Source organism: Alligator sinensis, unplaced genomic scaffold (assembly GCF_000455745.1).
Source record: "Alligator sinensis unplaced genomic scaffold, ASM45574v1 scaffold678_1, whole genome shotgun sequence".
NCBI classification, from domain to species: Eukaryota; Metazoa; Chordata; order Crocodylia; family Alligatoridae; genus Alligator; species Alligator sinensis.
Window position 1 is genome coordinate 458,493 of NW_005842006.1, and position 15,203 is coordinate 473,695.

General features: G+C 45.8%; 1 long non-coding RNA gene across 1 annotated transcript in view; it reads left to right on the forward strand.

Annotated features, from left to right (window-relative positions):
- Positions 1-7,545, forward strand: part of LOC102387925 — a 10,765-nt gene extending 3,220 nt beyond the window's left edge. Inside the window, exons 2-4 of the long non-coding RNA XR_323607.3 lie at positions 2,525-2,738; positions 3,194-3,315; positions 7,355-7,545. This is a non-coding gene — a long non-coding RNA (uncharacterized LOC102387925). The remainder of the gene's footprint in view (positions 1-2,524; positions 2,739-3,193; positions 3,316-7,354) is intronic.
- The last annotated feature ends 7,658 nt before the right edge of the window (positions 7,546-15,203 follow it).

Genomic DNA, 15,203 nt, shown 5'->3' on the forward strand with positions numbered 1-15,203 from the left:
CCTTAGTGGCAGACAGCTGGGGGGGCATGATTTCCACTGCTGTTTGGGGCTGTATTGCTGGCCGTGTGCACATGCACCTGGCACCCCCTACATCCCGTGCTCCCCAGCCACAAGCACCCCTTGCAGGCTGGAACCCTGTCATCCTGCAAGGGGAAACCCATAATTTCCTGTGGTTTTCCACAGCAAACAAAAAACCAGGATCCCTGCACAATAGTGGGAATCCAAGACAAATGCTGTCCCAGAGTTCGGGACTTGATCTTTAAATTTCAGGACTGCCCCACCCAATTAGGGATGGGTAGCCACCCCAATTTTACTGCTTGATAGGACCTGGTCCATTGATTCAGAGGCACCAATGGACTTTTCTTTCTTTGAATGTCACTAGATGGGAACAAAGTTAAACATATTAGCAGAAGTCAGTGGCATTGTTATACGTATACATACATTGCCTTATATTTGAGGGAAGGGAAATACAAGGAGTTGGGAGATGGGACTAGGACAGAAAGAACCATGGTAGGAGAACCGGTTCAACAACTCTCCTGCCTCTACCCACAGTTGGTGGGTGTAGGATAAGGATGGTGTCCTCCTAAAAAGGATGTTATAAGTGCTAATTGTGCCTCCTCTCTTTCCATTTAGTGTAAAACTAAATACAAGCACCAGACTTATGTTTGCTTAGAAATATGGATGTTTGCCACATGTCTCAGAATCAACTGTAGAGCAGGGGAGCTGTGTGGGAGAAGGTGGGATGAAAATAAAAATGATAAAGAACTGCCTACAGGTGTCCAGTCAAAAAAACTGGAAATGAGATCAGGACAGCAGAGGCACAACACCACTTAAAATTTTGCTTTGGTTATAAAATATGAAGCCCAATCCACATCTTGCTGAAGATACTGGACTCAAATGTAAGTGATTTATGACAAATATCAAAAGCCAAAACAATTTATTTTTGTTTTCATACCTTAACGAATGCGGGTTTTGAACTTGTCATTGCATATTTTCAAGTTTAGGAAGCTGGCTTGTGGCTTGTCTACTTTAGGGTTATTTACATGGGTGTAACTTCTGTGACAGCTCAGGGAATATATTATCTGTGTCAACAAGTGCATTGCTTTTTGGGTTGTGAAACAGTTAATGATTTTAACCTGCATTGTGGATTTGTTTTGTAGCAAGTAATAGTGTCTGGGAAGCTGAAAAGTGGTCATCAGCACTGAAGCGTCCTATCCTGGCGGGACCATGGGTAGCCACTTACTTTTAATGATTACATCTAAGAGACGATGGCACTTGGAGCATAACAAAAAAGGAAAGAAACAGAAAAAAGATAAGGGGGCTATCTAAGCAAGGGAGCCAGTCCATCACATGAAACAGAAGAGAGCTGTAGGAGAGGGGACTGGACAATCTGTTTTCCCCCAGGGTTGTAATGGAGGAATTGCATTAAGCCTAGGTCTGTAACTGTTGTGCTGCCTAAAAGTAAAGCATTGTGTTTAAGGAATTCCTTTTTAAAAATCAAGTTACTTTACCTCTCCTGTCCCTAAAGACAGGACTGGCTCTAAGCAAGTGGCCATAGAAAGAAGCCTGAAAGAATGCATCCTAGCGACTGGGAAGCTTAGGGAGGTCTTAGCTTTGGTCTTGGGGGTCTAGGGCTGTTGCCCTTTGAAGCCTCATATCTCAAGGAAAGTTTTCAGATGAGAAGTCTGCACCTGGGAATCCTATATAGTGTTGAGGTTATGTTGTTGCTGCGATGATCCAGGCAACATGCAAGGCAAGAATTCTTGTAGATGATATCTTTTATTGGCCCAATTGTATAGTTGATATAGACATAGACAAACTTTTGGGTATCACAGTACCCTTCCTCAGTATAAGGGACAGAGGCAGTGTTTTTTCTTTACCGAGACCCAGCTAGCTTGGAAGCAGATAGAGTCCAATTAACGCAGTCTACTGACAATCTACTGGGGCACTTGGTCCTGACTACGACAACTACCTTGGTATATATAGTTTATACCTAGAATGTTACATCTTCATTGCTCTAAATTGCTGATGTATGATGTACTCTGCCCACAAGAGGGAGACTGGCCTGCCTCAGAGAGAGAATTGCAGAGATGCACATTTTTCTAATGGATTTTGAAGTTGTTTGTCTCCCTAGAGTGTCCTGAACACGCTGACAGCTTCCCTTTGCTCTACAGCTCACCTGCTTGTTTCCCAAATCTTCAGCTTCTCTCCCTCATCCATCTTTTGCAAACTGTCTTGACCTGAACTCCTCTTGCCTCGGCCCTGGACTGTTTAGTGGAAGAGTAGAGGCGCATACTTACATGCACACACTCTGAGATGGAAGTGACGCAAATGCAGCTGCCTTGGAACAGAGTTCAATGTGATGATGTGAAGATCAGGTGATACTGTCAAATCATGCTCGGTAGATTTAGATCTGGTAGGCTTAGCTATATTAATTAAAAAAAAATAAAAAAATAAAATGTACTTTCTTCTCTGCCTCACTACAAAACAGCCAGTCACTGTTTAAAATGCTCTTTGTTTCCAGGGGTGATGCATTCTAAAGTGCTGTGAATGTACTTTCTTTCATCTGCCAACATCTCTCTTGTAAAACGGCAAACCAGAAATCTAATCCAGCAGATGTGCTGCTTGTTGCAGCAAATGATGGTGATGGTCTAGTGACTTGGCATAAAAACCGTTGGGGAAAAAGACAGCATAACTCCAAAAGAGAGGGAGAGCCAGCTTAATTACAAACCTGAGAGGTAAGAAATGGTTGTGTTCCACAGAGGAGATTTTGCATGTGATTATTTCTTGGCACTACTACAGTATATTCACCACATGGAAATGCATTGACTGGATGTCATTATTTGTTAATAAAACCTCTCAAACTGGAATTGTCATCTTCTGGGAAATTCTGATATTTCAACATTTGTTTTTATTCTTGTCAAGCCTGGCTGAGCTCCCACTGGGCTGCTGTGCTTGGGCCCTGAACCTCTGGGCTTTTAAGCTTCCCTTGGCTTGGGCGGGTTGTGGAACTGACTTTCTTTGGCCCCTCTGGCATTTTTTGTGATTACAAAGTCTCTCTTACTGCTCAAGAAAATGAGACCTCAAGCTTAGACTTTCCAAAATGGAGTCTAAAACCATTGTTGTTGATCTTGGAGAGCACCGTAGACATACCTACCCAGATAAAGCACTTGCACATCCTTTTCTGCCTCAGCTACTTCACTGCTCTGGAATGCTTTTGGAAGTAAAGGATACCCTGAGGAATCCAGGATCCCCTGCTACCATCTGCATGGCCTTGGTTTCTGCTTCAGATCCCTTCACTTTCTCAAATGGCTGGTAAGAGAGTCCTGCTTTAATAAAATGCAGCCTCCTTTGGTAGGTGATTCTGATAAGTTGCCAGGTGAATGAGGACCCATGCCCTGTGAGCTGTTACTTGTTCACCAGCCTTTTGAGGAGGGCTATTTTTCTTTCCTTGGTTACCTACTTTGTCCAAGTGTGCTGCTACCATTTGACTAGCCTTGGGAGAGCAATACTTGAGGTGGGGTACCTACCCTGCAGGGAAGAATGAAAGTCTTGAACTACAGGGCCACAGTTCAGAAGGACACAAGTTAATGTGGAACCAACCAAAACCAAAGCACTTCAGTCTAGTTTCGCAGGCAAACAAAACCCTACAGACTGTTGTGAGTTGACCTGAAACAAAATATTTTGTTTGGATTTTCCAATGGGTAATCTAAAAAAAGTGTTGGTAGCCTGGCCATGATTAAGGCCATGGAAAAGCCCAGGAGGAAATCAATAATTCTGTCTTCCTAGCAGGGTTTGAACAGGATACAAAAATGAAAGCTGGGGAGCACCCTCCGCGCAGTGAAAATTAGACAAAATATCAAAGAGATCTTCATTAATAAGGAATATTTAGCACTGAATGGGCTCCTGCAAAAAAAATACTATGTGTTATACGATGCACGATTCTTAATTTCTGAGGCTTGATTTTGCAGCCTCCCTGAATGAAGTCCTTTTCCTGGTTTTGTGTAGATTTTTCTTTGGTTGTATTTATATTTGGACAATTTTCTACAGACAGTGTTATGGCAACATAGCATCTGTGTCTGTAGTACTTGTATTGTACCTCCTGCTCATGATCCAAAGAGGCTTCTCATTAGAGGTGTAAGCACATGTAATACAAACACAGTGATCTGGGAGCTGGGTTTTCAGAAGTGTGTGTGGGGGTTTTTTTAGAGCAGGAAACCGAAGGGGGAAGTTGCATACCTCAACTGGGTTTCTGGTCCACAAATACAGCACTGTGGCAAAGAAGGAATAAGGCTGGGAGGGCATGAAGGGGAGAAAAGTGGTGGTCAAGAGGGGAAACTGGTTAGAAAATGAGCACAAGGGAGGAGGCAATAGTGATCTAAGAAAGCAGTGTTTGTGATACTATTTCAGTAGGTGATATACTTTTCTCTGAGTCCCAAGATAAACAAAGGCCCAACGTGGCATAGAGAACACAGAGACACCTTCTTTCATATGAAGTGTAAGAACTGTGTTCAGTAATCACTCAGAGCCAAACATAATATTCATTTAGCATTTGAGTTCTACCTCAAAAGCACTGGGCAACATTCACTCAACAGAAAAGAGATTTGAAGAACCAACCTTTTCTGCACTTTCCCAATGTTGCTGTTCATTTGAGTAAAACATCTCTGGCCCTTCTCTTGGCTTTTACCTCCTGTATCCTTTTTAACATATTCTTTGTAACACCTTTGAAATTACTGAACAACGTAAGGCCCCAGGATAGCAATCACAATTACATTGTTCAGCATCCTGCAGTGTTCAGATTCTAACTGATCAGCGTTCTGGAACATACACGCTGGAACCTTTCAGAATACCATTAAGACAGGACTGTCAAACATACGACCCATGGGCCAAATTCGACTCTTGGAGGTAGATCATCCAGCCCTCAGGCTTTTCATCATCCAAATGACCTGCTGCAGGGCTTCTACATGCTGGCAGCAGCTACGAGAGGTTTAATGCTGCTGCCACATGACCTGCCGCAGACTTGTCCTGTTTGTAATCCTCAGTTGGCAGCTGTGAGAGGCCCCACAGTTCAGATCCAGCCCAGCATCTCAAATGAGTTTGGCACCGCTGAATTAAGAAACCTGTTTCCAAACACCTAATGGATAACATGCCAATGGAGATCAGGAGATGAGGAACAGCCTGCATGGATTTCTCAATAGCAACTCATGCTTAGCCAAACTGGTTCCTTCTTCGAGATGATGAGTTTTGTGGATTGGTAGAAAGTAGCAAATGTGACATACCTTGACTTTGTCATGGGAGACAGCACTAATAAAGTTGCTATTCTCGTGAGTAAGCTAAGGGCATGGAGCCTAGATAGGCTGTAGGCTGAGCACCACCAGCAGGCTGAATCTGACCCACAAAGCCATGTCATTTGGTATACAGGGCTCACCCGAGCTCTGGAAATAGGGTGGTGTGGGAGGAGTGGCAGGGTTAATTGCTGTGGCTCCCAGAGCTGTGGCAACTAACACTGACACTGTTCCCTCACTGCCAAATTGCCTGACTTGTGGGGAGCCGTGTGCCCTGGATTATACTGGAGCACAGGGCTGTCCTGTGGCCTGTCTGGGGCATGGGGCCAGGCTAGTATGCCTGATCACACTCATAGACTGTGATCAGGCATACTACACTGGATCAGCCCCTTTAATACTCCTCTGGCCTGCTGGGCCCCTTAGGTTGAACTTCAGATCAAACTATTATAAGTGAGTGCATAACTACTTAGAATATTGTGCTCAAAGAGTAGTTCTTTGTGGCTCCAAGTCCAAATAAGAGGAAGTATCAAGTGTGTTTCCTCAGGGGTTTGTCCTGCTTCCATTACTATTTATCAATGACTTGGAGGATGCAATTAAGTACATATTCTGTAAATTTTTGGACAACACCGAGCTGGGTGGAGTAGCAGACACTGGAGGACAGGATTAGGATTCAAAATCCATTTCATAAACTGGAGAAATGGTCTAAAACAAAGCAGACAAAGTTCAATACAAATAAGTGTGAAGTCCTGCACTTAGGACAGAACAATCAAGAGCACAAATACAAACTTTTATGTTTCTTTTTTATGACCAGGTTACGAAACGCCTGGACACAGGAGGAGGGGTGGATGTCATATACTTAGACTTCAGGAAGGCCTTCGATACGGTATCCCACCCCATACTGGTGAACAAGTTAAGAGGCTGTGACTTGGATGACTACGCAGTCCGCTGGGTGGCGAATTTGCTGGAGGGTCGCACCCAGAGAGTCGTAGTGGATGGGTCGGTTTCGACCTGGAACGGTGTGGGAAGTGGGGTCCCACAGGGTTCAGTCCTTGGACCGATACTCTTTAATGTCTTCATCAGTGACTTGGACGAGGGAGTGAAATGTACTCTGTCCAAGTTTGCAGATGACACAAAGCTATGGGGAGAAGTGGACACGCCGGAGGGCAGGGAACAGCTGCAAGCAGACCTGGAGAGGTTGGACAAATGGGCAGAAAACAACAGAATGCAGTTCAACAAGGAGAAATGCAAAGTGCTGCATCTAGGAAGGAAAAATGTCCAGCACACCTACAGCCTAGGGAATGACCTGCTGGGTGGCACGGAAGTGGAAAGGGATCTTGGAGTCCTAGTGGACTCCAAGATGAACATGAGTCGGCAGTGTGACGAAGCCATCAAAAAAGCCAATGGCACTTTATCGTGCATCAGCAGATGCATGACGAATAGGGCCAAGGAGGTGATACTTCCCCTCTATCGGGCGCTGGTCAGACCGCAGCTGGAGTACTGCGTGCAATTCTGGGCGCCGCACTTCAAGAGGGATGCGGATAACCTGGAGAGGGTCCAGAGAAGGGCCACTCGTATGGTTAAGGGCCTACAGACCAAGCCCTAAGCAAGGGATCGGAGATGCGCTGTTCACCAGGGCGCCTCTTGGGGTAACAAGGAACAATGGTCAGAGAGCAGATTTAGGTTAGATATCAGGAAAAACTCCTTCACGGTAAGGGTGGCCAAAATTTGGGATGGGCTTCCAAGGGAGGTGGTGCTCTCCCCTGCCGTGGGGGTCTTCAAGAGAAGGCTGGATAGGCATCTGGCTGGGCTCATCTGAGACCAGTGCTCTTTCCTGCTTATGCAGGGGGTCAGACTCGATGATCTATTGAGGCCCCTTCCGACCCTAACATCTATGAATCTATGAAACTGGGCAATGACTGGGTAGGTTTCCCAGAAAAGGATCCTGGAGGTCATAAGCTGAATATGAGCCAAGTGTTCTCTTGTTGCAAAACAAGCCAAAATCATACTGGGATGTACTGACAACAATGTTGTGTGCAAGTCGCAGGAAGTGATGTTTTCATCTTTTTCAGCAATGGAAAGGCCTCACCTTGAGTAGCAGGTCCAGTCTGGGGCACAACAGACGCAGGAAAAACAGAATGACAAAAAAAAACCTGGAGGTCTAGAAAACATCCCATATGAAGAAAGGTTGGAAGAACTGGGATAATTTTGCCTGGAGAAGAGAAGACCAAGGGGTGTAAATTGGTAACAGTCATCAAATACAAAAAAGATTGCTATAACAAGCATGGTGATGGACTATTCTCTCTGCCCGCAGAGGACAAGAACAGTTCAAAGTTACAATGAGGGAAATTTTAGTTGTATAGTAGGAAGAAATTCTGTCTTCTCAGTTACCCAGCTTTAGAGCCACTGCAGTCAATAGGATTGTGCTAGTGTATCTATGAATGCCAAACTTGCCCCGAAAGCTGAGACCCATGATCCTGGAAAGGGAAAGAAGTACTTTGTGAGATGTTCAGTTCCCAGCATCAGAACAAATTATCTACAGCAGGCAACTGTCACTCCTTTTGGATTGTGGTGTATGCATGAGAGGTCACCAGAACCTTTGACACACATGCTTAGGCAGGAGTATGGAGGAGGCTGCCCAGACCTTCCATCCCACCTTTAGGCAATTGAGACATAATCCAAAGGCCAGACCGAGTCCAGACTTTCGGTGCCTCGATGGCTGTAGTTATATGCACATCCAGGAATCAAACCCAGGTCTCCCATGTGGCAGACAAGAATTCTACCACTTGAAGCTTTTTAGAGCAGGTTGGACACAAACTTGGCTGGGCTGGTTTAGACAGGGATGGTCCTGCCTTGAGCAGGGTGCTGGACAAAATGACTTTTAGAGGTCTCTTCTAAGCCCTGTTTTTCTAGGATCACATAATATGAGCCTCTGTATAATGCAATAACTGGTTCCAGCTGACTCTTGAAAGAGTCGGGGCTCCTCTTAAAGGTAAGGCTCCTCAAAAAAGCAAAGTATGATCACACTTGCATCAGTGAGCTACACAGATGCAGCTTACTCAGTGCATGCTTCTAACATACACAGCATATCAGCACCATGCTAGAGATTTGCATACATGCAGCTGTAGTAGGGCAAAATCCCACTGTCCAGTGACAGACACAGACACCTGCTCTGACATAGATAGTTTTGCAGCATTATTTAGTGTTATTTGTATTACTGGAGTGCCTGGGATCCCTAATCGTGGATTAGGACCCCACAATTCTAGATACTGTTTCACACGCACATAACAAACAGCAATAGAGAGCATGGTGAGACGCTGATCCAAATGAGCGGGTGGTGTTAAATAAGTAAAAAGCTGAGAGCTGAAGAATGGAACAAAGGGGAGAAGTTGGGAGAGTCCACACTGAAGGAGAAATGTGATGAAGGAAGGATAGACGCACACAGGGCATGGAGGGAGAGAGCTATGAGCCTGAGCCACACAAAAGAGAAAAAACACCAATAGGATTTGGGGCAGGGAGATGGCAAAATCATCTCAGGGAAGAATTTACTTGATTTTCTCAGTTTAAATTATTGCATTTCAATTATGTTAATTCTGCATGTTACATTTTAATGCCAACGAAGTGCTCTGGAACCTGCTGAAGCTTTAAAGCTGCTCCCAGACGCATGTCCTTGTAGCTTACAGGCAGCCTACCATGACTTCTTTCAGTGCCCATCAACTTGGCTTTACTCGGCCAAAGTGGGGTGGGGGGTAGCTGGTGAGCAATATGAGACATTCCCTTTTCTGCTTCCAGGGCCTGTGCCATGTGGTGGTAAATATGGAATTTCCAACTCCTATCACACTGGGTATCGATTAGAAATGGGTCAAAGCCCTACAGTTTGGCTTCAACATCAAACTTTCTCATAGACTTTGGATCTGGGTGTTTTAATTTGATCCATTTCTAATGTTACTTTTTTTCTTCTCCAGCCAAAGTTATATTTGTTAGGATGAAACACACAGTGCCAGGGAAAGAAGTGGCCATTTTCAAGTGATATATGTTGGCTTTTCTTATAGATTTGATTGGAAGAAAGCCAAACCAACTCAAGAAAGAAAAATAATTTTGCAGCTCAGACAGCCCAAGTAACTGTTCTTGAATGGGAATAAGTCATCTGGTGGAAAACTGCTTATTTCAGTACTGGGAACTCTTTCAAATTATTGCAGTTTTCTTTTGGCTCCAAGCAGTCATTAAAAATATATCATGCAACAAATAACTTGAAGGGACTGGGTACACCCAAAAAGCTCCAGCCTGGTCCCAGTATATTTGATTGTTGTATCTGTAGAATCAAACCAACATCCATCTAGCACAAAGCCACACTGTAGAACAAACTATGGAGGCTGCATCACATTTCACTGAGGATCCCACATTCTTGCTGTTACTTAATACTATTTCTTTATAATGTAGGGGGTTGGTCACTGTGCATTTTATTATTGAATACTTCTTTCCTTCCCCTTTCTAGTATGGTTCTCAGCCTTTCCAGGCAACTGTGATAATGATAACCTTGGCATTTATATGGCACTTCACAAGCTAACTACACCAGCACAATCTTCTTGACCTCCCTTGCACTGAAGGGGAGGGACTGAGACGGACAGTTGGTTCACATACCTTTACCACATTGTAAAAGCATTAACTAGTGAAGCCCCAGAGCAAAGAGCAGCCCTACACAGTAGAAATGAGAAATATTTTTCCTAGTGAACAGATGGGGAGAGTCTAAACTTTTCAAATCTTCATGCCTAAAATTAGGGATTGAACCTCAGATTTTGGGCACCTGGAACAATGACCTGTAGTTCCTACTGATGAAGTGCTGATTTGGGTGTCTACCTTGAGGGACCCATGCTCAAAAGCCTGAGGTCAGTGAAGGGTCAGTGACAGTGATTAATGCAGGTCCCTGTAGTGCTTCGTCCCATGAACAATCCATTAATGCATGCTGCCTTTGCTCCATCAACGGGCCAGATCCTTGTAAAGCTTATGTAACCCGGGTGGTACGTGGCTGTTACCCCCTCTCCAATTGAAGGGATGTCAGTGGGTGAGTATGCTGTGAGATAGTGACTGCCTAGCTGCGGGCTAGCTCACCTCCCTTCCCTACAGAGCAGAGCAGAGTCCAAGGACTCCCAGTGATACTTGACTACTTGAAGGTTTAATTGTACAAAATTACACACACACACACGCACACACCCTATATATAGATATAGACACACATACATGTATGTGTATGCATATCTATACATATACATAAATTATTTACAAAATATAGGTTCATAAAGACAATAACTGTTATTAACCCTGAACTTAGGCATCAGCCTTGATCTTCTGTGGCCTTCCAGTCAGTATGCTGCAGCCCTTCAACAGGGCTCTCCAGGCAGCAGGCAGGAAACACTCAATCATAAAACACAGGTTAGGCAATAAATCAACAAATGAAAATCTGGCAGTGATAGGACAATAACTGAACATACAGAATGAAATTACATCAAATGAGATGCAGATACATAAAGATAACCAATACAATGAATTTAGATATACAGTTGAGGCTGTGCTAGCAGGCTGAATACAACATTAAGGACACAAGGTTACAACAAGAATCCCAACAACACAAGGAACCCAAACACAACAATGACCCAGCAGTTGTGCCCGAAGAAGAAACGGCATCTGGGGAATGATTCTGTTACCTAAAAGAGCACCAACACCCTCTCCTAGGGCACCCAACTAGGAGGAGTCCTGTAACCGTGAAACCCCTCTTAACAAACAGGGGGCCTTAGAATCCTGTCTACCCCAAGGATGAATCATTCCCTTCCCTTCCCGTCAGGTGCTTCCCTTTGATCACCCAAAATGGGGAGCACCCCTCCTCCCCTGTGGGATTCCCCTTTCCCAAGTAAGTCACGACTCCCAGCAGTTTTGAAGGGCTAGGCCCATCTTTATCCCTGGGTTGGATGTGGGGCATCCTCCCTCACGAGAGTGGTTGACCCATCCAGTTGCCACTCACTGCAGGAAGGCCTGAGCTGCTTTGTGCAGCCACTGGGCCCATCTGCCCACTCTCAGCCCCATGCACTGCCCTGTGCATTGGAGGGGGTGCCTGCCTCGTGCAGGGAAGTGGACCTGTGCTGCCTCATGCAGCCCCAGCATCATGGGTGACTGGTGCTTCCTGAGTCTGCAGGGGGCACAACTTGTGGGCGGGCCTGGGGGCGGTCCAAAAGCGCCATATCCACTCCTGCACAGGGGAAGGAGGCGAGGCAGTCCTCTGGTTGACTGGAGTGCTCTCTGATGCTCTGGGCTCCAGAGCACTGTCAGGGAGGGCGGGGTTGGGTAGAGAAGCAGAGCACAGTCCCCAGCTGTAGAATTGAGCTGGCGGGGATTCACTCTGCACCTGGCCCTGTCCTAAGTGGTGACAAGTTGGGGTACCTCAATGGGTCACCCAGCACTTTTGGGGGCCAATCTCAGGGGGGGGCATGTGCCCCCCCCCTCCATGTTCTCCCTACCAGTCACCTGTGCCCAGCATCCTGTCAACTCTGCTCAGCTCTCAGCCCCTTGCACTGCCCTGTGCACCAAAGGAGGCACCTGCCTCGTAAAGGGATGGGGACCTGTGCTGCCTTGTGCAGGGTGCCTTGTGTCCCTTCAGCTCTACAGCCTTGTCTACCAATCCATGCACTGAGGGCTCCTGCCTTGTGCAGGGTTGGGGACCCACGCTGCCTCATGCAGGTACCGAGGTCCCATTTGCTCCCAGACCCTCCGTGCACCAGTCTGTGCACCAATGCCGCAGCTCTTCCCACGGCAGGGCTGGGACACAGCCACCTACTGCCTCCCACTTGCTGGAGGTGTCTTCAGGCTGCTTCTGGGGCAACCGCTCCGCCCCACTGGTCAGCTCTTGCCAACTCTTCAGTAGTCCGTCTTCGTTGTCCCTTGTCAAAACCACCCATGTGCTTGGCATGCAGGCAGGCTTTTATTCCTTTTTGGGGCTCCACCCTCAGATTGGGAATGAACCAATGGAAAAGCCTGAGGGGTTAGTTCCCCCTCAAGTCCTCCTTTTCACCTTGCCCCTGGGTCAGGGCGGGGCAAGCCTCTCTCCTACCCCCTTCTGATTGATAGGAAAGGGGAATTTTCTCAGCAATCGGCTGGAGCCATCTGGTTCAAATCATTAAGCCAGGCTGTCACCGGCAAGCCTGCCACACTTAAAACAGCATAGTTCCACTGGAGTCATTGGGATGATTTGTGCCTGGCACAAATCAGCATAGCTCCATTCAAAGCAGCTGTGGATCCAGCGCCATGTATAATAATTTCACTAAGTAAATTCTTCTCAACCTCACTGAACTCGAGGCACTCATCACTGGATTCAAGGCACCCCTTCCATAATTTCTGTGAATGGAGTGGATCCCAATTTGAAAAACAATTTTATCTATTGCAGTTCTTACCACCTTACAGGATGGTCAAATAGAGGGGGCAGAGAAATGGCCAGGCAGGGACCAGCCTGGGCCCGCTCTTATCTGCTTATCTCCTCATGCCTGGAAGCACCAGTCAAAAGATCTGATGACACCCTAGTGTGCCCTGGTACCCTGATTGAGAATCACTGCACTAAGCTTTCAGATATACCAATCAGTGTTTATTAATGTGCTCAAAATTGCAGCTGAGGAGTAGTTTGTGCTCTGTCCATGACTGCGAGCACCGGAAAGTAGGAGTAGAAGGAGCCTCCTGGGTGTTCACAGGCAATCATTTACCCAAGCAACCCCTAGATCCCCAGTTTAAACCTCACATTCAGCTACTGGACACACTATCTGAAACACTAAAAACACCCTACAATGTGCCAAGGTAAAAGCTGGGGTGCTGATGCCCTACCCCTGCAATGATAGAGAAGTACTTGGATAATATGTGTTCAGATCCTAGGAACAGCCCCATTCTAGAGGAAGGCAAAAGCCTACTGTCTATGCCAGTCTGATCTGAGGGAAAAATTCCTTCCCAATGCTAAATCTGGAAATTGGTATGCCCCTTAGAAAAACAAGGCTCTCTGTCCAGGCCTTTCTGAGTTTCCCAAGTACTAACAGGAGCATTAGGACATCCCAGCACAACCCCTAGGCATAGCTGTGGCCAAGGTCCAGTGCTTAAGAAGCAGGGGGCGGGGAAATCCCCATAAGCCAATAGCATTTTTGAAGAAAGAAAAGAAAAGTCCTGACTGGAAACCAGCAAAAGCCCTGAGTCTTGGGATCACCTGGTATTTAGTGCACTACAAGAGAACTATCTCTATTCCCGGACAGGCGGGTTGCAAATACATGTTCATACACACTGATCACTGAGCCCAAACTCCAGGTTCTCTTTTACCATCTCATACCATGGAACATGCACAGGGTGAGAGGCACAGCATGAGAGGCATGGCACAACGGTGCACCAGTGCCCAGGACCAAGTTCTTCCACAGTGGGGGAAAGAAGGATCTTACTGCAGTCACAAAAGCCTGAAGCTCCATGGCTGGAAATCATTGCTTTGGCACGTTCCACTGGGTTATGTGAGACTACCCAGATAGTGCTTGCACTGCATCAGAAATAAGACTCCTGCAATCTGATAGTACCTGGAGCTGGCCCAGCAAACAAGACTTTGGAAACAAAAAGCCCCTTTTAAGTATTGTTGGTAGAAAAATGACGCTCCTGTTCTACTCTTATTACTCAAATATTAGTGCTGCTGGCGATGAATTACTCACAGCCCTGTGGAGGCAGAGCATGTTTTTTGTTATATTTAGGTATCCCAGATGCTGGGCTGGACAACATGACTTTTTGTTTGACCCTGTTCTCAGGACAGCACCACCCTGAACGTAGAGCACGTACTCGCAGGGCTGACAATCCCAAGCCAGTGACTTCACTTCCAAATCATCCAACACCACCCCCTCTCTGTATGGAGACCGCCGTTGTTGCTCCTGGGCTCATTGCTATTTGGCGGCTGCTGAGACATGACTGCCAGGCTCTTTGCTTTGACCTTTCCCCTACTTTCTAGCTGTAGACTCAGTAGATTTACTTTGGTGGAGTTTACAGGAGTCACATGTCATGTGTGACCCCCTGACCCCGTTTTCTCTCTGTTCCTGGCTCTGCATCTGGAAAGCTTAGCTGGGAGTGACAGAATTGTCCAATCGACTGCCATACAACATATTTTGTTTTCCTATTTCAGCTGGAAGACTTAATATATTACTTGCAGAGTAATTCAGTGCGTGTTTCCTGTAACTGCATTATGAAAAGAAAAGACTCGTTCTCGATTTCACTGTACACCAATTTAGGGAAGGAAGTTTAAATAACCAGGCGCAATGACAAGTCAAGTTAGTAAGGTAGTATCACACATGGCACTATTTGAAAATAATCAATCTCGTTATTTGTTGCGTATCATTATCGGATTGGCAGTTTGTTGGTTTCTGGAGGGAAGCTTAAGAAACCAAAACAAACAAAAAGTCAAGCTTAGGTAATTAACACCGTACTCGATGCTGTTCAAAAGACCTGATTACAGCAATGTGCTGGCATAATCAGATTTTTATTTTTTAAAGTTACTGATTAAGTTTTGAAAGTGTAGTTCTAAGAAATCATCTAGTTAATGTTCATGATAAAAGTCTCTCCAGAGAAAATGAGGGGCCTGATTCTGATTGTGCTGGTGTTAATCAGGCCTGACCCCACCAAAATCAAAGGAGTTATACCACCACTGAATCCGATCAGGTCCTAAGAGTCTCTTGAACACTTGCAAGCGGCTAAATAAGAGAGTGCTTCGTACAGGGTAATGGTAATCTATTTCTTGGCAGATCCAGGACTGAGCTGCTTGCCGTCAGGTCTCCAAACAACTACTCCTGCTACTTGTTCAAAAATCAGCCAGTGTGAATTTTTAGCAACAACTGCTAGACTACATAGGGAGTAGGCTCCCACAGGGAACCC